This window comes from Barbus barbus (genome assembly GCF_936440315.1).
Source record: "Barbus barbus genome assembly, chromosome: 9".
Classification (NCBI taxonomy): Eukaryota; Metazoa; Chordata; class Actinopteri; order Cypriniformes; family Cyprinidae; genus Barbus; species Barbus barbus.
The window spans coordinates 8,125,215-8,147,137 of NC_136737.1; the positions used below are offsets into that span (position 1 = coordinate 8,125,215).

The 21,923-nt window shown below is 34.6% G+C and overlaps 1 protein-coding gene across 1 annotated transcript in view; it reads right to left on the minus strand.

The window, feature by feature from the left end:
- The window catches only part of LOC306875011 (uncharacterized protein), a 991,916-nt gene that overhangs the window by 633,080 nt on the left and 336,913 nt on the right, over window positions 1-21,923 (minus strand). The window lies entirely within an intron of this gene.

Sequence of the window (21,923 nt, forward strand, 5' to 3'; positions counted from 1 at the left end):
AGTATTGTGAACAGCATAAGTGTTTTGACAATTATGTCACTAGATGTGCATATGAAGGTGATGATCTCAATATAGGCCAAACTTAAAATTACTGGATGATAAATTCAAACTTTAATTAAATACTGTTCATAGAAAAATGGACTTAAGTAACTAAGTGCTACTCACCAGTGACAGTAACAGTGAAGCTCTTAATGAAGCTGAATCTGATCCTGTTGATCTGTAGTTTATAATCTCCAGAGTCTGTGGTTCTGGTGTTGCTGATGGTCAGAGATCCAGTCTGATGATCCAGCTTCAGTCTGTCTCTGAATCTCTCTTTACACTGAACATCTGTACAGATCTCACTCTGATCTCCAATGATTTCAGCGATGAGAGTGTCATTAAAATACCACGCCATCGAATGATTCGTTTTGTTTATTTCACCAGATTCTAAAGTGACAGATTCTCTGTCCTTCACTGACTTTCTTCTCATTTTATCTCGATCAGCAGCAGAAACACCTGAAAAACAAACCCACAGCTGATTGTAGGAACTTTCTGAGACAAAAAAAAAAAAAATAAAAAATAAAAAACTAACTACACAACATCAAGATGTGGATATGAAAGTCATTTGTTTTGCCCCATCTCAACTTTCAGCCTTAAAAACTTTATTTGTTGATATTTTGAAAATGGTCTTGTTGTATTACAAATTTATTAATTTAGGTTCCAATACAATAGTATATAAACTGAGAAGGTTTAGTAGACTGAATTTAGCATTTGAGGCATAGATGATGAAGTCAAGCAATCCAGGTGTCTGACATTAACCTTTTGTCTCTAGGCTGATTGGATTAGCACCTATGCATTTGAATCACACTGTTATGCTGATGATGTCAGGGCTAGGGAAATTCTGGTAATGGGCCGATTCCTGTACTGTATTTGCATGCTTTGTTTAGATTGTCTCCACCTCTATGTATCCCTCCCCCTCGGAATGTATATAAACTACAATGTATACTGTTTGAGTCAGACTTGGATGACTACAGCGACTACAGTGAGTTCTCAATAAAGAGTAACTTATCCCAAAGTCTCCTGGTCTCTGCTTTGACGAAGGAAAAGTTTCCAACAGTCTAAATATTTTCAGTTCTCAAAAATGACAAATTTATCAGCTAACCACTTCTGCCGGAGCCTCTTCTTCATCAGTGTCCGACACCAGCTCTTATGTTGCTTAACAATGTTATAAATGTACAATAATTGCTATTAAACATAATGACTCACCATGTACAACAACACTGAAGTACTTCATAATGCTGATTCTTTCGCTGATGATCTCTAGTTCATAAAGTCCAGAGTCTGTGGTTCTTGTGTTCATGATGGTCAGAGATCCAGTCTGATGATCCACCTTCAGTCTGTCTTTAAATCTCTCAGTACGTTCACTGCATTGAACATCTGTACAGGTCTTACTGAGATCTCCATTGACTTGAGCTATACGGGTGTCATTAAAATACCATTTAATCTTTTCTTGTAGGTTTGTTTTAACATTAGTATGTAGAATGATTGAATCTCCCTCCGTCACATTTGCTGACACTTCATCTGTACCAACACCAGATGAACCTGAAGAAGAAATGAACAGTTCATTACACACTAAACAAAATTATACAACAGGAAAGTCCTGTTCCTACAGATCATATATACCGTGGGAATAAAAATATGTCTGGATTCAGAACCTAATACATGCAAACGAACAGCAGAAAAACACTGATTTACACATACACTCATCAGAAAAACATACATAAGTCTCATGGATGAACTTATACTTTAAGAATTAGTTCACTTCCAGAATAAAAATTTCCTGATCATTTACTCACCCCCATGTCTTTCAAGATGTTCATGTCTTTACTTCTTCAGACGAAAAGAAATTAACGTTTTTGAGAAAAACATTCCAGAATTTTTCTCCATATAGTGGACTTCAATGATGGCTGATGGGTTGAAGGTCCAAATTGCAGTTTCAGTGCAGCTTCAAAGGGCTCTACACGATCCAGTCGAGGATTAAGGGTCTTATCTAGTGAAACAATCAGTGATTGTCTAAAGAAAAATAAAAAATATATACACTTAACCACAAATGCTCATCTTGCACTAGCTCGACTTCACGCATTACATTATCACGCACACGTGACGTAGGTGAACCCAGTGTTTACAAAGTGAACGTGCAAACAAAGTCAAACAACTTTCAGAAATAAAGGTAAAACAACGTCAGGTGATTTTGAAGTTGGAGGAGAAAATGAGATTGAGTTTTTCACCCTACCCTACCTTTGTGAACCGAAATATACAGACGAAGAACTAACTACGTGTGAACTTTCTAACGTGATGCATGAAGACGTGCATGTGAAATGACTGATTGTTTCTCTAGAAAAGACCCTTATTCCTTAGTTGGGATCGATTGAAGCTGCACTGAAACTGCAGTTTGGACTTTCAACCCGCTGGCCACCACTGAAGTCCACTATACAACGAAAAATCCTGGAATGTTTTTATCAAAGACCTTTATTTTCGACTGAAGAAAGAAAGACGTGAACATTTTGGATGACATGGGGGTGAGTAAATTATCAGGGAGTTTTAATTCTCAAAGTAACCTATTTATCAAAAAGGATTTGTTGTTTACAGGGATTATGCATTGATAATTTTAGCTGAATCAATAATACATTTCAAAAGCAACTTAATGAATATGCCTAAAATATTTAGGTGTGAAAATAACTAAAGACCTATCTTAATTGTATGAGGATAATTATGATGAAATTAACCAGGACATGAAGACATACTTTGAAAAGTGATTCACCTGCAACATATTGGTTTCAGATCGTAAAAGGAGGGGAGATTAACATTTTACAGTCTGTTGTATTTGATTGTAATACCTTTAAGTACACATGCTTCAGAAGCAATTTCTTAAATTAATATTTAATTCCAAAAATAATCATATTTAATTCCAAAAATAATCAAATTAATGATGTCATTAGATGTGCATTTAAAAAAAACAATGACTTACCACGAACAACAACGGAGTAGGATCCTCCACCGCCACGTTTTCTTCTGGAGCTCCATACATCATAAAGTCCAGAGTCTGTGGTTCTGGTGTTCATGATGGTCAGAGATCCAGTCTGATCCAGCTTCAGTCTGTTTCTGAATCTCTCTTTACACTGAACATCTGTACAGATCTTACTGGGATTTGCAGTGATTTCAGCGATGGGAATGTTATTAAAATTCCACACAATGTCTTCTTGTTGGTTTATTCCTATAAGATATTTTAAAGTGACTGAATCTCCCTCCATCACAGTCACTGTCCCGCCATCTGTATCAACACCGGACACACCTAGAAGAAGAAGAAACAGTTCATCACGAGCCAAAACAACAACAACACAAAACACGTTAATGTTCATTGTTCATTTTTATCGCACCAGAAAAGAAACTGTAAAAATAAATGTAGCCTATTACAATGTTAAAGTAAAATACAGATATTAAATAAATGTGTCGAATATAAACTATGCGTCACGTTCGTATCATTGACCTGAAGAGAGATTAACATCAAAATGTCTTACCATTCGCGAGTAAATACATGAACAATGAGAGCAATTTCGAGACATTCTTCATTTTGTTTAAAATGACTACAGATTCAGTGAAGTTTAAGTGCTCGGTCATCCCTGGTTCATCAGTTAATGCCTCCTATGGGCTGCAGCGTGACGTTTCGCTCTTACATCTGCATAAACACACATCTTTTTCAGTTTCTGTTTGTAGATGATGGACGAACCGAATCACAGTGATTCGACTCAGTTTCATGAAGTTTAGACTTATTTTGTGGACTGTGGAGAACTGCAAAGCTGCTATGTTTGTTTTCTCCCCCTTATAAATAATACCCTGCATCAAATGTGTTTCCACCTAATGCTTCTGTATCGTAATCATAACATCCCCAGCATTTCTCAGCCAAAGGTCAGCAGTTTTATAGCTTAGATTGAATTGCCTTTGCTTTTAATTTCTGCATGTGCTAGAACAAGCTGATGAAGGCGCACCCAAAAATGAAACTAATACAGCATTTGACCACTAGATGGATCAGCAATATTCATACAGAAAAAAGTGTGCTGTTTGCTTTGTCATCGATAGTGCTGCTTATATTTGGGTTACTAATGTTCACAGCTTGTAGGCCTACCACTTGAAGGAAACAAGGAAATAAATACTACTACTAATAATAACAATAAAAATCATCACTATTATTCCTACTTAAAATGCACAATTTAATATCTTCAAAGAATGTAAGATAAAGGAATAGTCACTTAGCAGTCTGATATCACATTACCACTTATTTCATAAATGCATGTGTGTATAATACAAGTAATATTATAATAGTATTAGTAATCTTGTGTCCAACTAGGAATTCACCATTTCAATAATCCAGCTTTTTAATGGCATTTATCAAATTAACATACAATGACCATTTGATTAATTAATTTTTTTTCTCAGAAAGACAACAGCATTCAGGTTCAACTTTAAAGCACTTTTTACATTTGCTGACACAAATTTAAGAAAAGGCACATGATATTTCCTCTTTTTAACAAAATAAAAGCTCTTTATATACACAGGTCATTAACATTTGAACAGCTTATACTAAAATGAAACATTTGTGTTGGTGAAACTAAAACATCCATGTCCAGTTCTTAATGATTTAAGCAATGGTACCCATATTACAGGCTAAGCCCCCAAGTGGAGGCAAATCTTCATCACACAGTGATAATATAAGGCACAGTAGACACAATTAGATGGTATAAAATCACAATAAACATGCTTCATGAACAGGATGTTCATATTTTATGCCCTACAGGTCACAATTTTCCTTCTCACATGAAATTCAAGACTCTGGCACCTCATAAAATACCACAAAATGACATTAAAACTTCATTGTGATTCACATAAAAGTACAAATGTTACACTTGTTCACATTACAACAGAACCAGTGTTGCCAGATTGGGTGGATTCCTGCCCAATCAGGTGGATGTGAATTTAATTGTGCGTCGAAATTGGTTTGGGTTGGTGGACAAAATGATAATTTCAGCAGTTTTCAAACTTCTACATTTTATAGGCTAACGTGATTGATGAGTGACATGTTTTTAGTGTGACAAGGGATCAGATTTTGAACTTGAATTCTGAGCTCGATATTCAAGTGATTGCTATGCCAAAGAGGCATTCATATAAGTTGTGACTCAACTCTCAAACCGTGAATTGTTCTGTTTTAAGTTAAAGCAACACAAGATACGTGCATTGTTATTAACATTGTTACATTTTTGAGCACAAATGACACATTTGGCTGTTATACATTCCTAAACCCCAGGTTAGCGTTCTTATTTGCATATTTGCGGATAACACACCATGTGACCTGTTTACATAACGGATCCAGCATCATATAGACATTGTGCTAATTTGCTATGAATATCCAAAGCATGTATATATTTGGTATATTACCTGAACTTGATTTTGCGCCGCCCTCCTGCCTGTTTGAACAACGACAAACTCAGTTACATACAAAGACAACTTTGATGAATTAGAATGAAAATAAATATTTTCACATCTTGCGCTCACAATTACTCTATTATTTCCATCTTGTTCAATCAGCTGTATTTAATACTCACCTTTCTTTTGCTTAAGATAGTAAATCACACCAGCAGCTGCAGCCACGAGCAGAATAACTACAGCAGCACAAACTCCTGCTACAGCAGCTGAAGATAGACCTGAACCTGTAACGATAAAGAGAGACAGTCATTTCAATATTGATGTTTCTGACTGATATTTACACCTTTCTGCTTTGTTCATCAGTTGTGTTGTATGGATTTAACTGACAGATTATGGTTTTTGAGTTACGGGAACTAAAACGACATCAACAGGAAATATCAATGCTTACAGGGAACGTTTTGCATTTATTGGAATGTTACTCAAAACAGTCCTCAATGAAAGGGACTTTATTTCATTTGCACTGAATAACTGAATGACACTCACCAGTGACAGTAACACTGAAACTCCTAATCCTTGTAATACTGAAGCTTATTCTGATGCTGATGATCTGTAATTTATAAAGTCCAGAGTCTGTGGTTCTGGTGTTCATGATGGTCAGAGATCCAGTCTGATTAACCTCCAGTCTAGCTCCCATCAGCATCCTTACACTGAACATCTGTGCAGGTCTTACTGGGATCTCCATTGATTTCAGCGATGCAGACGTTATTAAAAAGCCACATTATCAAATGATTTGGGTTGTTTATTACACCAGGATCTAAAGTGACAGATTCTCCCTCCTTCACTGACTTCATTTCATCTCGATCAGCGGCAGGAGCTTCTGAAACACAAACCAACAGCTGCTGGAGGATCTTTTTGCTGAGAACAACAAACTACACAACATATGAAAATAATTAAAATTGTACAATGCACACCTAACTGTTGATATCCCTCACATGATCCATTCATAATTTGAAGGAAAGTTTTGTTTTTCAAGCCTCTAAGTGTCACCGATATAATAAACACATTTGATTTAAACATTGCCTGCTTTTAAATGTTAAATGACTCACCATGAACAGCAACAATGAACATCATTTCATGGTTGCGGTTGTTGATCTGCAGATGATAAGGTCCAGAGTCTGTGGTGTTGATGTTTGTGATGGTCAGAGATGCAGTCACATTATCCAGCTTCAGTCTGTCTCTGAATCTCTCAGGACATTCAACATCTGTGCAGATCTTACTGTGATTTCCAGAGATCTGAGCAATACGACTGTCATTAAAATACCACATAATTCTGTCTTCTTGGTTCATTTTAACACCAGTGTTTAGAGTGACTGAATCTCCCTCCATCACTGACACGTCGTCTGTATCACCACCAGATGCACCTGAAGAAGAAACGAGCAAATAATTATAAATCATGCCTGGGACAAAATTATACAACAGGAAAGTGTTGTGAAAATGTTTTTTCTATAGATCATAAAGACTGTGATAAATATGTCTGGATTTATAATGTAACATGCAAAAACAACAGCAGAAGAACATCATTGAATTACATATTCACTCATTAAACAAACTATATTTGCATATTTTCATTAACCATCTATGATATAATTCAAGGAGATTGGCAAATAACCTGTTATTTATCATTTAATTAGGGCTCAAATAAAACAATTTCATATATTAATTCAAAATACTGTGTTTGTCGGGTCATTCTATGGAAATGTCACTTTTCTGTCCCTACCCTTTACAGAAATATTACACTTGAAAAACACCATGATTCAGTTTTTTAAATATATATTTTAAAATAAAACTGTGTTATTTGAATAATTATCACTGATGTCACTGTTACTGACTACCATTTATAGATAAACTTCATTTAGTTTTTTTGCATAAAATAGCACTAAGATTTTGTGGTTCTAACTTTTCTTTATCATTGCTAATCCTCCTTTGGTCAGGTGTGACTAAATTGTGCAGCTGAGAAGCAGATACCTTACAGACAGCGTCTTTGTTGTACATTTTAGTTATTTTATGTTTTTAAAATGTCCATGTTCTTTTACTAACTGCTTTCACTAATTGCCAAATGTAACAATTTAGTCTCATCTACTTCATTATAGTTGAAGAATAAGGATATTTGGCCTTATGTATCTCACTGGTGTTACTGTGTTTTTATTTCCTGTTATATTAAATAAAATGTGTCACGTAGCATGATATTCATTTTACATCCATTGAATTATGCTACACTCAAGAGATAAGATTTAAAGGATTGCATCATTACTTGTTTATAACTGTTTTTCAAATATTTTCATCGTTATAACAAATGCATGGTTGCGCACATTAACTAACATCATTCAATCACACTTTTAACAAACCTGATTAAAATAAATAAAACGTTATCTCCTTATTTGTTGCATCAACATTATTTTCCCGTAACTCTGACTACATGTGGTGGAAAAAAAAATAATATTTCATAAAAACCTTAATAGTTCCAAAGGAGTAAGGTAACACCAGTGACAAAAAAAAAAAAAAAAAAAAAGTACACGTGGTCTTTAAATAAAAGCATAAAATTAAAAATATATATATTAAGCTTTTATTTGTGTATTCATAAAGTCAAAAGGTAATAGTGTGGTCGAAGTTTAAATGTTAGAAAAATAAATAAATTGTAAGACATCTTGCCATACCAAAAGTGGATGTTTCTGTAGAATAAAGTCTTCAAATGTAGTTTTTCTGTGTTTGTCTATTAGTTTTGAATGCAATCCCCTCCCGCCTCTCAAAATAAAAATGTGTCACAACGTTAAAGGATTAACATTATTCAAAACTGTACAGAACAATTCAAAACAAAATATATGACTCTTATTATTCTCTAACGTTAATCTGGAATATGAATGGCGAGCTCGCAAAGGAATGTTTGTTTCCACACCCAGAATGGCTACAATAATTAAAAATCGCTTACCATGCAAAAGCAAAACAAACCAACTAACATAATTTTCCACAACGTTTTCGAAAAGTACAGAATGTGTTTCCCATTTGGAAACCAAGTGAAAGCGAATGCTAAAGGGTGTGCCTGAAATGGTATTCCGCATAAGTAGGTGCTACATTTGAATTTGAATTTACAATTAAAAAAAAAAAGTACCTTCTAATATATATAAACAACATAGCTATAGCTCTCTCAAGCTCTTTCTTGACTGAAGAGCAATATTTGTCCCCCTTTTTTTAAACAGAATTTGTACTTAGATCTATAAATTCCACTTTTACAGGAAATGTGTTTTGAAATGATCTGAATACAGCTCTATTTGCATTTAAATACAGGTGAATACGTAGAATAAATTCACAGATAATAAATGGTTTTTATTGTAACTGCTATAATAAACACGTTGACAATGATGTCATTCAAGGATATTTAACCTGCTTTTCAATGTTAAATGACTCACCATGAACAGCAACATAGAAGATCTTTTGGCCGATTCTTTTGTTGATAGTCTGTAGTTTATAAACTCCAGCATCTGTAGTTCTAATGTCTGTGATGGTCAGATCACCTGTATGACTGTCCAGCTTCAGTCTGTCTCTGAATCTCTCATCACACTGAACATCTGTACAGATCTTACCAAAATCTCTTTTGATTTGAGCGATGCAAGGGTCATTAAAATACCATTTCATTCTGTCTCGTCGGTTTATTTTAACATCAGTGTGTAGAGTGACTGAATCTCCTTCCATCACAAACACAGACTGTCCACCTGTATCAACACCAGACACACCTGAAGACAGAATGAACAGTTTATTTTAAGTGAATAATAATAATAATAATAATAATAATCCTAACTTAATGCACATTTCAATTTATTTTGATCTACTCTGAAATAATTGGTTTTAGTGCATTGTGTTAAGTCTGTGGTACCGTAAATCTGTGACCAGGGACCAGTTGCATAAACATAGCCACTATGTTAAGACTGTGTCTTAAGAAATAGACTTAAGAGACCAACTTAGATGCATCAGATGTATCAGTTACAGCAAATGCACTTAGACTGTAAAGGCTAGGGAATTTCCATTTAGAAGAACAGAATGTTGCTCAACCAGCCTAAACAGGGTGAGCCTTAAGCTTTGATTATTATAATGTTCGTCAAACTAAATGTACATTTATATAAAGCTACTATTACACAGAATATATGTGGGTCAGCTTTTAGTAGTGGTCATGACCTCTGATTAGAGTTAAGTGTTATTATTTATATAGCGCTTTTTACAATGCAGATTATGTCAAAGACACTTAACAGCACACTTCACTTTACAGTATTTAACAGGTAAATAGTGTGTCGAAATAGTGTGTTGTTCTCCTCTGGCCAGATAAAACCATAGTGTTGTTTCATGAAGTGTGTACAGATCTAAGAGGACTAAAAAAGTACTTTTAGAAAAGAGCACCCATGAGTGGCCAACTAAACAGTCAGTTACCTGACTAATTATCTCTAGTTATCTCTATCTAATGATCAAGACTGACAAGTTTTGACTGTGAGATCCGTGTACACAGCTGGCGTGAGACTCTGGAATCTGAATGAAAAAGTATGCTCTCTAAAGAATGTATGCAATCTCAACAACAATTATGGGAAATGCGTTCTGAAAGCTGAACAGCACAATATCAAGTTTAAGTTGTTTCTTATTAATCAACACTAGAAACATTATTATTTGAATTAATTCATAACATATATTCATAACATATATTCCCTCATGTTATGAACACAATAAAATGCGCATACAATCATGTATTGCCTATTGCATATTTTCATTGATTTTAGACCCCTGATAATTATTACCCCTTTAAAGCTGTGGGAAATTCATTTATTGCTATTTTGCACTAGAATATAACTCAAATACTACTAATTGTTTATTTTAAAAAACTATTATTTTCTTATTCAAAATGTAGTTTTTATTTTTAATAAAAGTTGCGTTTAATAAAGTTTAGTTGCATTGCTGTCTATGCAGGATCAGAAATCAAAAATATCTTAATCTGTGTTCTGAAGATGAACGAAGGTCTTATAGGTTTGGAACGACATGTAATTAATGACATAATGAGTAATTAATTACATAATTTTCATTTTTGGGTGAACTTTCCCTTTAAATCTAGGTGTTATGCTGAGTATGAAGAGATGAGAGAGATCCAAATGCAAGCAAATTTTAATAACAAAACTGAAACACAAACGAGGGTAAACCACAGAATGGGAACAAAGGCCAGGAAACCATAACATGAGCTTATTGCCTTTATCACTGTTTTCCATGTTTGTGGAGTAAATATATTTATATAGCTTTTTTAAAAGGCCATGTAGTCGGTGTTTCTTATGCATTTGGCCAATCAGCATATGTCACTGGTAGTTCCAATAGAACTGTTTTAGACCCTACTCTGAAGCAGGAGCTAATTTAGCTCCCCAAACAGAGTTCCCAGATTTTAAAGAATGAAAATTATGTCATCACACACACACTAGTTTAGTGGACAAGAGGCAAGATGGCATCCCCTCTCTACACCACATGGACAAGTTTCTACGGAAGTTCTAAGCGGCCATGCATTATTATAATTTTTCTGTCTTGTTTTCTCGTGATCACGACTTAATTTTCTCGTGATCTCGACATAATGAAAGTTGTTTTGTCGTTATCATGACTTAATTTTCTCTGTGTATTCGGCATGAGAAAATGCTATAGAAGCAGCATCATCGCAGCATCATGGATGATCGTATTCGCTTTTACTTTGATCAGGGACTCACTCAAACTGAAATAGCTCTGTGTCTGTCAGTGATTGATGACCTACACATAAGTGTTCGACACTTGAGAAGGAGGCTGTCGGGTCTGCAACTTTATCGTCGAAGACAATATCGACCCTGATTTTGTCACGGTAGCTACAATTACGTCGTGAGAAAACGGTTTTTACAACGATCAACAACTTTCGTTATGTCCAGATAACGACAAAACAACTTTCGTTATGTCGAGATCACGAGAAAATTAAGTCGTGATAACGACAAAACAACTTTCGTTATGTCGAGATCACGAGAAAATTAAGTCGTGATAACGACAAAACAACTCGTTATGTCGAGATCACGAGAAAATTAAGTCGTGATAACGACAAAACAACTCATTATGTCGAGATCACGAGAAAATTAAGTCGTGATAACGACAAAACAACTTTCGTTATGTCGAGATCACGAGAAAATTAAGTCGTGATAATGACAAAACAACTTTCGTTATGTCGAGATCACGAGAAAATTAAGTCGTGATAACGACAAAACAACTCGTTATGTCGAGATCACGAGAAAATTAAGTCGTGATAACGACAAAACGACTTTCGTTATGTCGAGATCACGAGAAAATTAAGTCGTGATAACGACAAAACAACTCGTTATGACGAGATCACGAGAAAATTAAGTCGTGATAACGACAAAACAACTCGTTATGTCGAGATCACGAGAAAAATAAGTCGTGATAACGACAAAACAACTCGTTATGTCGAGATCACGAGAAAATTAAGTCGTGATAACGACAAAACAACTTTCGTTATGTCGAGATCACGAGAAAATTAAGTCGTGATAACGACAAAACAACTTTCGTTATGTCGAGATCACGAGAAAATTAAGTCGTGATAACGACAAAACAACTTTCGTTATGTCGAGATCACGAGAAAATTAAGTCGTGATAACGACAAAACAACTCGTTATGTCGAGATCACGAGAAAATTAAGTCGTGATAACGACAAAACAGCTCGTTATGTCGAGATCACAAGAAAATTAAGTCGTGATAGCGACAAAACAACTCGTTATGTCGAGATCACGAGAAAATTAAGTCGTGATAACGACAAAACAACTCGTTATGTCGAGATCACGAGAAAATTAAGTCGTGATAACGACAAAACAACTTTCGTTATGTCGAGATCACGAGAAAATTAAGTCGTGATAACGACAAAACAACTCGTTATGTCGAGATCACGAGAAAATTAAGTCGTGATAACGACAAAACAACTCGTTATGTCGAGATCACGAGAAAATTAAGTCGTGATAACGACAAAACAACTCGTTATGTCGAGATCACGAGAAAACAAGACAGAAAAAGTTATAATAATGCATGGCCGCTCAGAACTTCCGTAAGTTTCAATTCAGTTCACCTTTATTCTTATTCTGTGACAGACTGTAAATTCCATAGAGCCAAAAAACAAAACAGGAAAAACAAGTTCACAGGCATAACCTGCATGTACGGAAGTTCTAAGCGGCCATGCATTATTATAATTTTTTTGTCTTGTTTTCTCGTGATCACGACTTAATTTTCTCGTGATCTCGACATAACGAAAGTTGTTTTGTCGTTATCTCGACTTAATTTTCTCGTGATCTCAACATAACGAAAGTTGTTTTGTCGTTATCACGACTTAATTTTCTCGTGATCTCGACATAACGAAATTTGTTTTGTCGTTATCACGACTTAATTTTCTCGTGATCTCGACATAATGAAATTTGTTTTGTCGTTATTACGACTTAATTTTCTCGTGATCTCGACATAACGAAAGTTGTTTTGTGGTTATCTGGACATAACGAAAGTTGTTGATCTCAACCTAAAAACCGTTTTCTCATGACGTAATTGTAGCTATCGTGAGAAAATCAGGGTCGCAGTTGCAGACCCCACAGCCTCCTTCTCAAGTGTCCAACACTTATGTGTAAGTTGTCAATCACTGACAGACACAGAGCTAAAATGTCCGAGTATGAATATGCATGACAAGTATTCTATCATGGATCAATGTAGTCGGTCACACACACAACACCTTCAATATTTGGGATGGTACTTATACCATATTTTTATTTTTATTATTTCAGTTTGAGTGAGTCCCTAATCAAAGTAAAAGCGAATCCGATCATCCATGATGCTGCGATGATGCTGCTTCTATAGCATTTTCTCATGCTGAATACACAGATAAAATTAAGTCGAGATAACGACAAAACAACTTTTGTTATGTCGAGATCACGAGAAAATTAAGTCGTGATAACGACAAAACAACTTTCCTTATGTCGAGATCACGAGAAAATTAAGTCGTGATCACAAGAAAACAAGACAGAAAAATTATAATAATGCATGGCCGCTTAGAACTTCCATATGCATGCTTTATAAACATATTAAATTTAAGAGTTCATGGGTGCTATTTGTTCAACACAATGTCTGGGTTAATGTGGATTTGGTTTGAAAAGTTAATTATGCACAGGAAAGCAAACAAACAAATAAACAAAAAACGTAAACACACTATGCAAATAACCCTCACACACAACATCAGCCAATGAGAACACTGAATCCGAAAGGTACCAATTTGCCCTCCTACTCAGGAAGAATGAAAGATTTTTAGAGGCAAAACTAGAGGCAAAGAAACTCCCTCATTTGCTAGAAGGTTAAAACAAGGAAGTTATGCAGGAAGTGAATTTGGGGATTTTGAAAACAGCTAGCGTCAGACCAATCACGTCACATGAGGAATGTTTATATAGCCTACAGTATTTCCATAGAAAAACATGCAAATGCCACAGTATATTGAACTCAATCATTTTCATATATTAATCTTATGCATTTTTCCATCCATTCATGGTGTTCATATAGTAGTTTTTAGTTACTCTTGTACGTCTTTTTGTTTATAAAAACCCTGTTATTACACTTGTGTCTTCCTTGATAATACCTTAATAGACTCTAAAATTTGACTGTATCTCACAAACACTTCAGCTTGATCAGATGACAATATCTGAAAAAAATGATTCATTGAAATTACAAAATTTTTGCAATCAAGTTATTTTAGTTACAAATTAAATAAACATTTATTTGCAATCACGTGTACAGTCACAATCTTTTTCAGCATCAAGAGCCAATAATAAAGGCTTTATTTCGCGATAATTTGATTTCTCCTCTTATATATGTATATACATATTTATTTATTTATTTTATTTTTTTTAAGTTTATTTGATCATCTTAACTGGAAAATCTGGTAACTACAGCAAAAATAAATAAATAAATCTTTCTCACTAATAAAGTGAAATAAGCTGATCCACAGGTTTTATCCTGTCAAGAAATTTATACAAAAGTTTAGAGCTGAGCTAACAATTTTCAATACAAATGAGAAACATTATATTTGGGTGCTTTGACTCAGAACACAAAAGAAAATATTTGTTTTGTTATGAATATAATTATTTTTTTAATTATGAATATAATTATTTTCAAATGATCAAATTGTAAACCTGTCTTTATGGTCTTTTTAAGAGACGTGGATAATTATTTCAATGTGATTTCGGTATCTGCTAATAAGAAACCTATAAAGACTGTTAGTTATTGTTTTTACTCTGTTTTACTTTTTTTGTTGCCTTTTTAAGTGTACTGTTGTGTATGCTCTTGTTTTCAGCAATAAAAAAAGTGTACAATCACAATCCTTCAGCTAACGTTTTCATTTAAACTTATTTGATTATATTTTTAAATACCCAGTCATACAAGTAACATGAAAAATACACATTATTTCAGGTAAAATGCTTCCCACATGCAATATGTGCACATAATTATACTATTTATACTAGATTGTATTAGTTCTTACTAGGGGTTGAACGACTTCTGATTTTTTAAAGTGAAAGTCGAGTCGAAGTCGACTAGTCGCTGATGACGTCATTAAAGGGTAACCCCTGATCAGAGCCTTAACTCCATCCACTGGCAATATTTGAAAAATGCTGGAAAAGTGGACAGAGCCCAGCGGAGACAGAGGGGGCGTGGTGAGCTCATGCAGGGACGTGGTTAGTAAGTTCATCACAGTGGTATGCAACGTCCAATAGGAAAATTAAACTGCAGTAGCCACCATTCAACCTGAAGAGGGCAGCACTCAGACGTTTTTACATCATATCATATATTGTAGAATTAAAACACTTTATAGCCAAATGTCAAAACATTTACTCGAATCAATACACAGCACTAATAAAGACTCAAAAAAGTTGTTTTAGGGTTTAGTTACCCTTTAATGAACAAATAGCTCCTATAACAGCTTATTTTTATCCGTTCTTTCGTCTTTGGGTCGTTATATTTCTCACAGATTGGTCTAAATCAGATACAGATAAATAGCACAGTAAAGATTACACTCATATGAATTCTACCTTCTAGTGAAGCTGTTGGATTTAGTTATTAAGAAATATATGCTTGAATTTGTCAGTTTCTAAGCTATTTTATTGAGAAATCAAAGAACAGTGTTGACAATACATTTCCGGCTGAATGATTCTGTGCAGGCGATCCCATGTAGTGATAGCTGCAGCCCGGAGACCTGCAAGTGGGAGGAGCTTACGCCAAGAACAGCAAGTGGGAGGCGTTTGAGAACAGCAAGTGGGAGGAGCTTATGCTGCAAGTAGACAGGATTTCATGGTAGTTTAGAATGGCATAAATATAACACATTTTCATAGTAGTTTAAACTGGAATTCAGTTTTGTCATTGTGTTTGTCCAATTTCACTGTTAACAATGAAATTGTCTTATTCTTAGTTTTGTCATTATTATTTGTATTCAATACCATTCACTGTCAAAATTGAAATAATGTCTTTACACCTTTTACCATGCTTCATGATGCTGTAACTGTAGTAATTTAAGCAAATTTCTGGTTATTACATTTTACTTCTACAATTCTTCTACAGTCGCCTTTTAAGGCACATTAAAGTGAGATGCAATTGCACTTTGGAGGTAAATGTGTGATACGTAAAGAAAATGTTGAGTACTGTTAAGAAAATGTAGTTACCATTTGCCTGTACTGCACATTTTTACTTTTCATATTTTTTTTAAATCAAATTACAATATTACAACACATGACAGACTAATGTTCTTCAGAACATGTTACACAAATCAATGTATTAATCTGAAATCTCAGGGTGGGTAAATGATTTTATTTCTGATGACTCAAATTATGTACAATCATTCATTCAGCACAATAGACTTGCATGCAGTGGACGCTGCACAATCCAGGATGCATTGCTTCGGAGTAAATTCCACGGAGCTCGCCTTGCTTGTCCTTCCCAACATAACCTGGTGGGTACACAAGAAGCACAATGAGCATTAGGGTTAAAACCGAATTTAAAACATTCTCCCCATGCCATCCAAGATATGCATGACTTTATTCTCTTGTTGAACATGTACAAACATTTCAAGAATAATTTCTCAGCTCTGTAGGTCAATGCTATGCAAGTTAATGGTGTCCAGAAATTTTAAGTGACGACATTAGGCCAAGAAAATGTTTATATGAAGTATTCCTTTTAAAAACCACTAGATAAAATGATAGTTTATTCATCATTAATTTACACAAAACTGATTATTGATTAGTATTAAATAAAAAAAGGTTATTTAAACTATGTTTTAAATATATTACATTGTGGATTAGGATGTTAGGAGATGTGTTCTAATACTTTTGAAAATGTACCTTATTCTTTAGAAAATTACACTGTAAAAAGTGAACAGTTGGATACACTTTAAAAAAAATACTTCAATTGGCAACATCTAATAAAAAAAAATGCAACTTAATTTATTACCTTTATTTGTAATAAGTTAAGTTGAAAAAAACAAGCATTTTTTTAGGTGTTACCAATTGAATTATTTAAAAAAAAGTTTTTAAAGTTGATCCAACTGTTCACTTTTTACAGTGTATCTATCATAGACTGTATAAAAACAGCTATCTATTTACAAACGTTTAAGACACTTACACTTTATAATTCAGTGCAGTCCAAAATGTAAAAAAAAAAAATCACGGTAACACTTTCTATGAAGCCCATATTTATAATACATTATAAGGGTATTCTTAAGGCATTATAATGAATGAATAATGCATTATAAACAACCTTATAATATGTTATATTGTCCATTTTAATACATTATAATGCTTACACATTTGTACATATAACTTATAAGATTATAATTATTTATAACACAATGAACACCATATTAAATCTACTTTTACATTGATAATGGACTATATATCTTGACATTATTTAAGATCAGCACAGTATCTTACTACAGTACATCTTGTAAGTGGTCAGGTGTGAAGTGTTATTTGTTCCCTGTGAGGCTAATATTAATTTTTATGTGAGCTAGTTAATAATTTCAACAGAAAAAAAAAAAAGCAATGTTTATATGTTAGGTTACATTTTATTTTGATGTCCCCTTTGTCTATTGACTCTATGCAACTTTGCAACTCTCATGTCAACTAGTATTAGTAGGTTTAGGTTAAAGTTAGGGTTGGTAGAATGCTGACGTACTCATAAAGTTGCTTAAAGTCAGTTTGTCTGTTGGGGAACCAACAAAATAAAGTGTTAGCATATATTTAGCAGACAACATACTACTATACTCCAATGACTGCTAGTTGACATGTAGCTGCAGAGTTACTAAACAGCTGTCTAAAGGGTACCATCAAAATAATCAAACTGATATTAAAATAGAAATAGTTAAAAGCAATCTGATCTGATCTTATGGCTTTTTGAGAGAGAAAAAAAATTGTATTATTATTACTATACCTATAAGTGGTCATTGATGGCTTTAAGTAAAGTAGCATAAGAAAGGTGGCAAGATATGAGACTTATAATACATTATAACTATAAGAAATATAATTCATTTTAACTTAAGATGATGCAACGTGTTCACTGTGTGTTATAAATCATCATACTCTTAAAAGCTATAACTACTAATAAGTAAATATTATAATACTAATACTAATATAATACTAAACTAATCATTTAAAACTGTTCTTATATTCACAAGATGATATAACATATTATAAGCCCACTTGCAGCTTAAGTCCCGCCCACCTGCGGTATAAACGGAGGTCGGAGCCAGCGGTGCCAGCCGCAGGTGGGTGGGACTTAAGCTGCAAGTGGGCTGTACAAACCAACAGAAGATTTTGATTGGTTTGTTTAATGTCATGTGGGTTGCAGTATCGGTTCACACTCCTGGTGGCGGTAGTGGGCGAATCTGTCAAAAAAAAAAAAAGAAGAAGAAGACGGCGGGATGGTAGATTAGTAATAGAGGTAAGCGTGTTGTAGAATTATTGTTTATTTTGTAAAAAATATTACAAGCTGTGAAAAGTGCTTTTTTTTGGTGGCCTTTGTACAACGTTTCCTTAGTACCACACACAGCTTACAATCTTTAATGTGCCTTACAATATCTTTTTTTTTTCTACAAACAACTACAATTTGCTCTCCAGGTTATGGATACCAAAGACCAGGTAGTGTAACTTAATTGCATAGCAATGTGATTTGTTAATGTTATGGACTGCACTGATTTATAACGTGTAAATGTCTTAAACGTTTGTAAATAGATTTAGGATAATTTTCTAAAGAATAATGTACATTTTCAAAAGTATTAGAACACATCTTGTAACCTCCCAAGCTACAATGTAACACACACACACACACACACACACATATATATATATATATATATATATATATATATATATATATTTGTTTTATTTAATACTAATAATAATCAATAAAATAAATGTAAAACATGTTATTGTGTTTTAGGTTCACTTTTCAGTGAAAAATGTGACCGACACTCTTGAGGCATACCAGTGCCTCAAGTGCACAAAATTTCACTGTCCACTTTGTCCCAAGGACAATATAAAATTTGAAGACAGCTTACAGGCAACAGGTCACCTTCAGTCCCATTTATCTTGGGTGGTAGTACATGAGAGTAAGTCAATTAAATTATTGTTGTTATGTTTTCTACAAACAAGTATGCATTAACATTTGTTAACATTATTTTAAAAATACCTATTTCAGGATTCAAAATCTATAAATGCTATCACTTGTGTCACAAAACATCACATTACCACTGTTGTTATTGTGACAAAACAATAATACGTCGTACTGACTTTAAAAAACACCTGCTTAAGCATGCAAGTGCAGGTGGACAAGCCACCAGGAACATGGTCAAAACCGAGGGGGACAACTCACCCACCGTGGTTCGTGGACCGACTGACCAGCAATCAGCAATAGCTAGTAAACAGAGGGACCAGCAATCCACCGTGGTTCATGGACCAACTGACCAGTTATCCGCAACACCCAATATACCAGCTGTGGCCCAGGAGCAGAAGCTTAGACCTAGTCCAAAAATGGTTTCCTGTCCCAAATGTAATGTGAGAATTTACTTGAAAAATTTACAACGACACATAAAAAGAAAGCATGGTTTACAGGAAATAAGAAAGAGCTGTGTCTTGCACGACTAAAGGAGGAAACAGAACAAAGTGCCCCACTTGCTGTGGGTGTTAAAATTGGACCACCCGAAAAGCATTATGTGTCTGTCTTTGAGAACAAACCTTCATACTACAGTCGATTGGGAAGTGTGATGGTTATGTATGATGCCCAGAAAAACAGCTGGCATTGTCCCTGTGTTAATGCACGGATGTCTTGTCCACATAAATATATCGCAAAGTGGTTTCTCTTTCAAACTAATAGACTTCTTTTCAAATCTGTCAAATCAACTGGAACAGAAGAGGATAACTTGGATGGTGATCAAGAAGGTGACAAGGAAAATCTGGAAAAGCCATTTGGACTTGGGAAAGAACTTTTGCAGAGAATTTTAAAGTACATCTTGGCTAAAAAACGCTATCCAACAAACCTTCCTGAAAATCTCTGCAAAGGAGTGTTTGACTTTCCCCCACCAAAGCATATTGTGGCATCAGAAAAGTTTTGCACTGAATGCTTTTATAACTTGCCTCTAAGCGAACCCATCCTGATCACAGCAAAAGCTAAGATTGTGACCCTGACATGTGTCTATGAAGGTAAGTGTTATAATAAAATATTACAGCATGTTGCTATATTTATATTCATGTATCTAATTATATAATTTATTTCAGGAATAAACACATACTTCAAGAAATGTGTAAGATGTGGAATGGAGTACCGTTACCAGTACTGGGAACATGGAATCCACAACTTCGACAATCACATTCTCATGAGTTTTCACTTGTGTTTGTATTTAAGGGCTTCACTACAGGTGTAGCAGTGACACATAAACTTAAAAATAAGTTTATTATTTATCTTTTTTTTTTTTTTTTTTTTACATTTTAAGGTAATGTCATTTTGTGGAAAAACAAATTATTCAAAGCTTCATAAATTAAAATTATATAACTAAAATTTATAACTGACGGCCCAATGCCGTCAGTTTTGGGAGCTGGACTCAGGCCAGTGTATTTGGGCCAATTCTGGGGTGTCATTCATCCCATGTCCATGCCGAGTCTGGCAACCGCAGCCGGGCCAAGTTATTTCTTCTGGCCTGCCGGATCTGGGCCATTATCGGGCCAAACCGTTTTGGCTACCTGGGTAGTGTGTTCCCAGCTGTACACACTTTTATTTTTGGTTGTTGTTGTGCGTCGATGCTGATGCCTAAAGGAGCCAGTGAGCTAGACCCTCCTTGCAGATTTATAATTTAAAAAAGCGGGAAAAGGCAGATGGCAGCTCTCAGCAGATGGCGCTGTTTTCACAGTCCAAGCCTAGTAAATGTGCGAATGAAGTATAGATGCAAGTGCATTTATTTAATCATAAAAACTGATGTTATAAGGACTGTCATCACAAAATAAAGCACCAATGTATCCTACAGTCACAAAGTTGCCAAAATCAGTGTTATGTGCAAACAATAGCCTAAAGTAGGCCTAGGCCTATGCACTCCTCAGAAACTGTTAAAAAAATAAATAATAATTAATTAAACGAAGCATTAAGTGAATGGAGTGAGAAAAAAGGGGGTATGTATTCAGGTAGCCTAGGGGCTAATAGTGAAAACAAGTTTTTCACAAATATTTTAGAAAAATAATTTCAATTGTAAGTCGCTTTGGATAAAAGCGTCTGCCAAATGATTAAATGTAAATGTAAATGTGACAGCTCTTTGGATCTCATCTTGACAGTTGACAGCAACAGATTACAAATGATTGCTGATGACTAAATTATGCTTGTTTTGTGATCACGTCTCTGTTTTCCCTTGGCTATTATACTGCTGGTGATTGATACCTGCCTGTCTGTATTTCTGTTTATACTTTTAATAAAGCCACACATGGATCCCAAATCTGTTACTGTGGCATAATTTTGTTCAGTTCATTGGTGCGTTATATATTTATTGTTGAGAGATGTTCAGATTATTAATTATAAAATTGGTAATAATTTATTGTTCTGTGAGGGGATCAACTGTGAGGTTCATCATTGCTAACAGGAAGAAGCTATTCATCTTCAAACTAAAAACAGATCATTGTATGCAAGATGTTTTTCCACTGATCACATCACACTTTAGACTGCAACAGGTTTCCGTTCGACTCTGTTGAGCTCTGTTGTTTGTCACACCTCAGCAACAGACAAAGAGAGTTGATTTTTTTCTTCCCCCCCCCCCCATTTTTTGTAACCATTTGTAACAATTAAATTATAAAACCATTTTAAAACATGAGATTGAT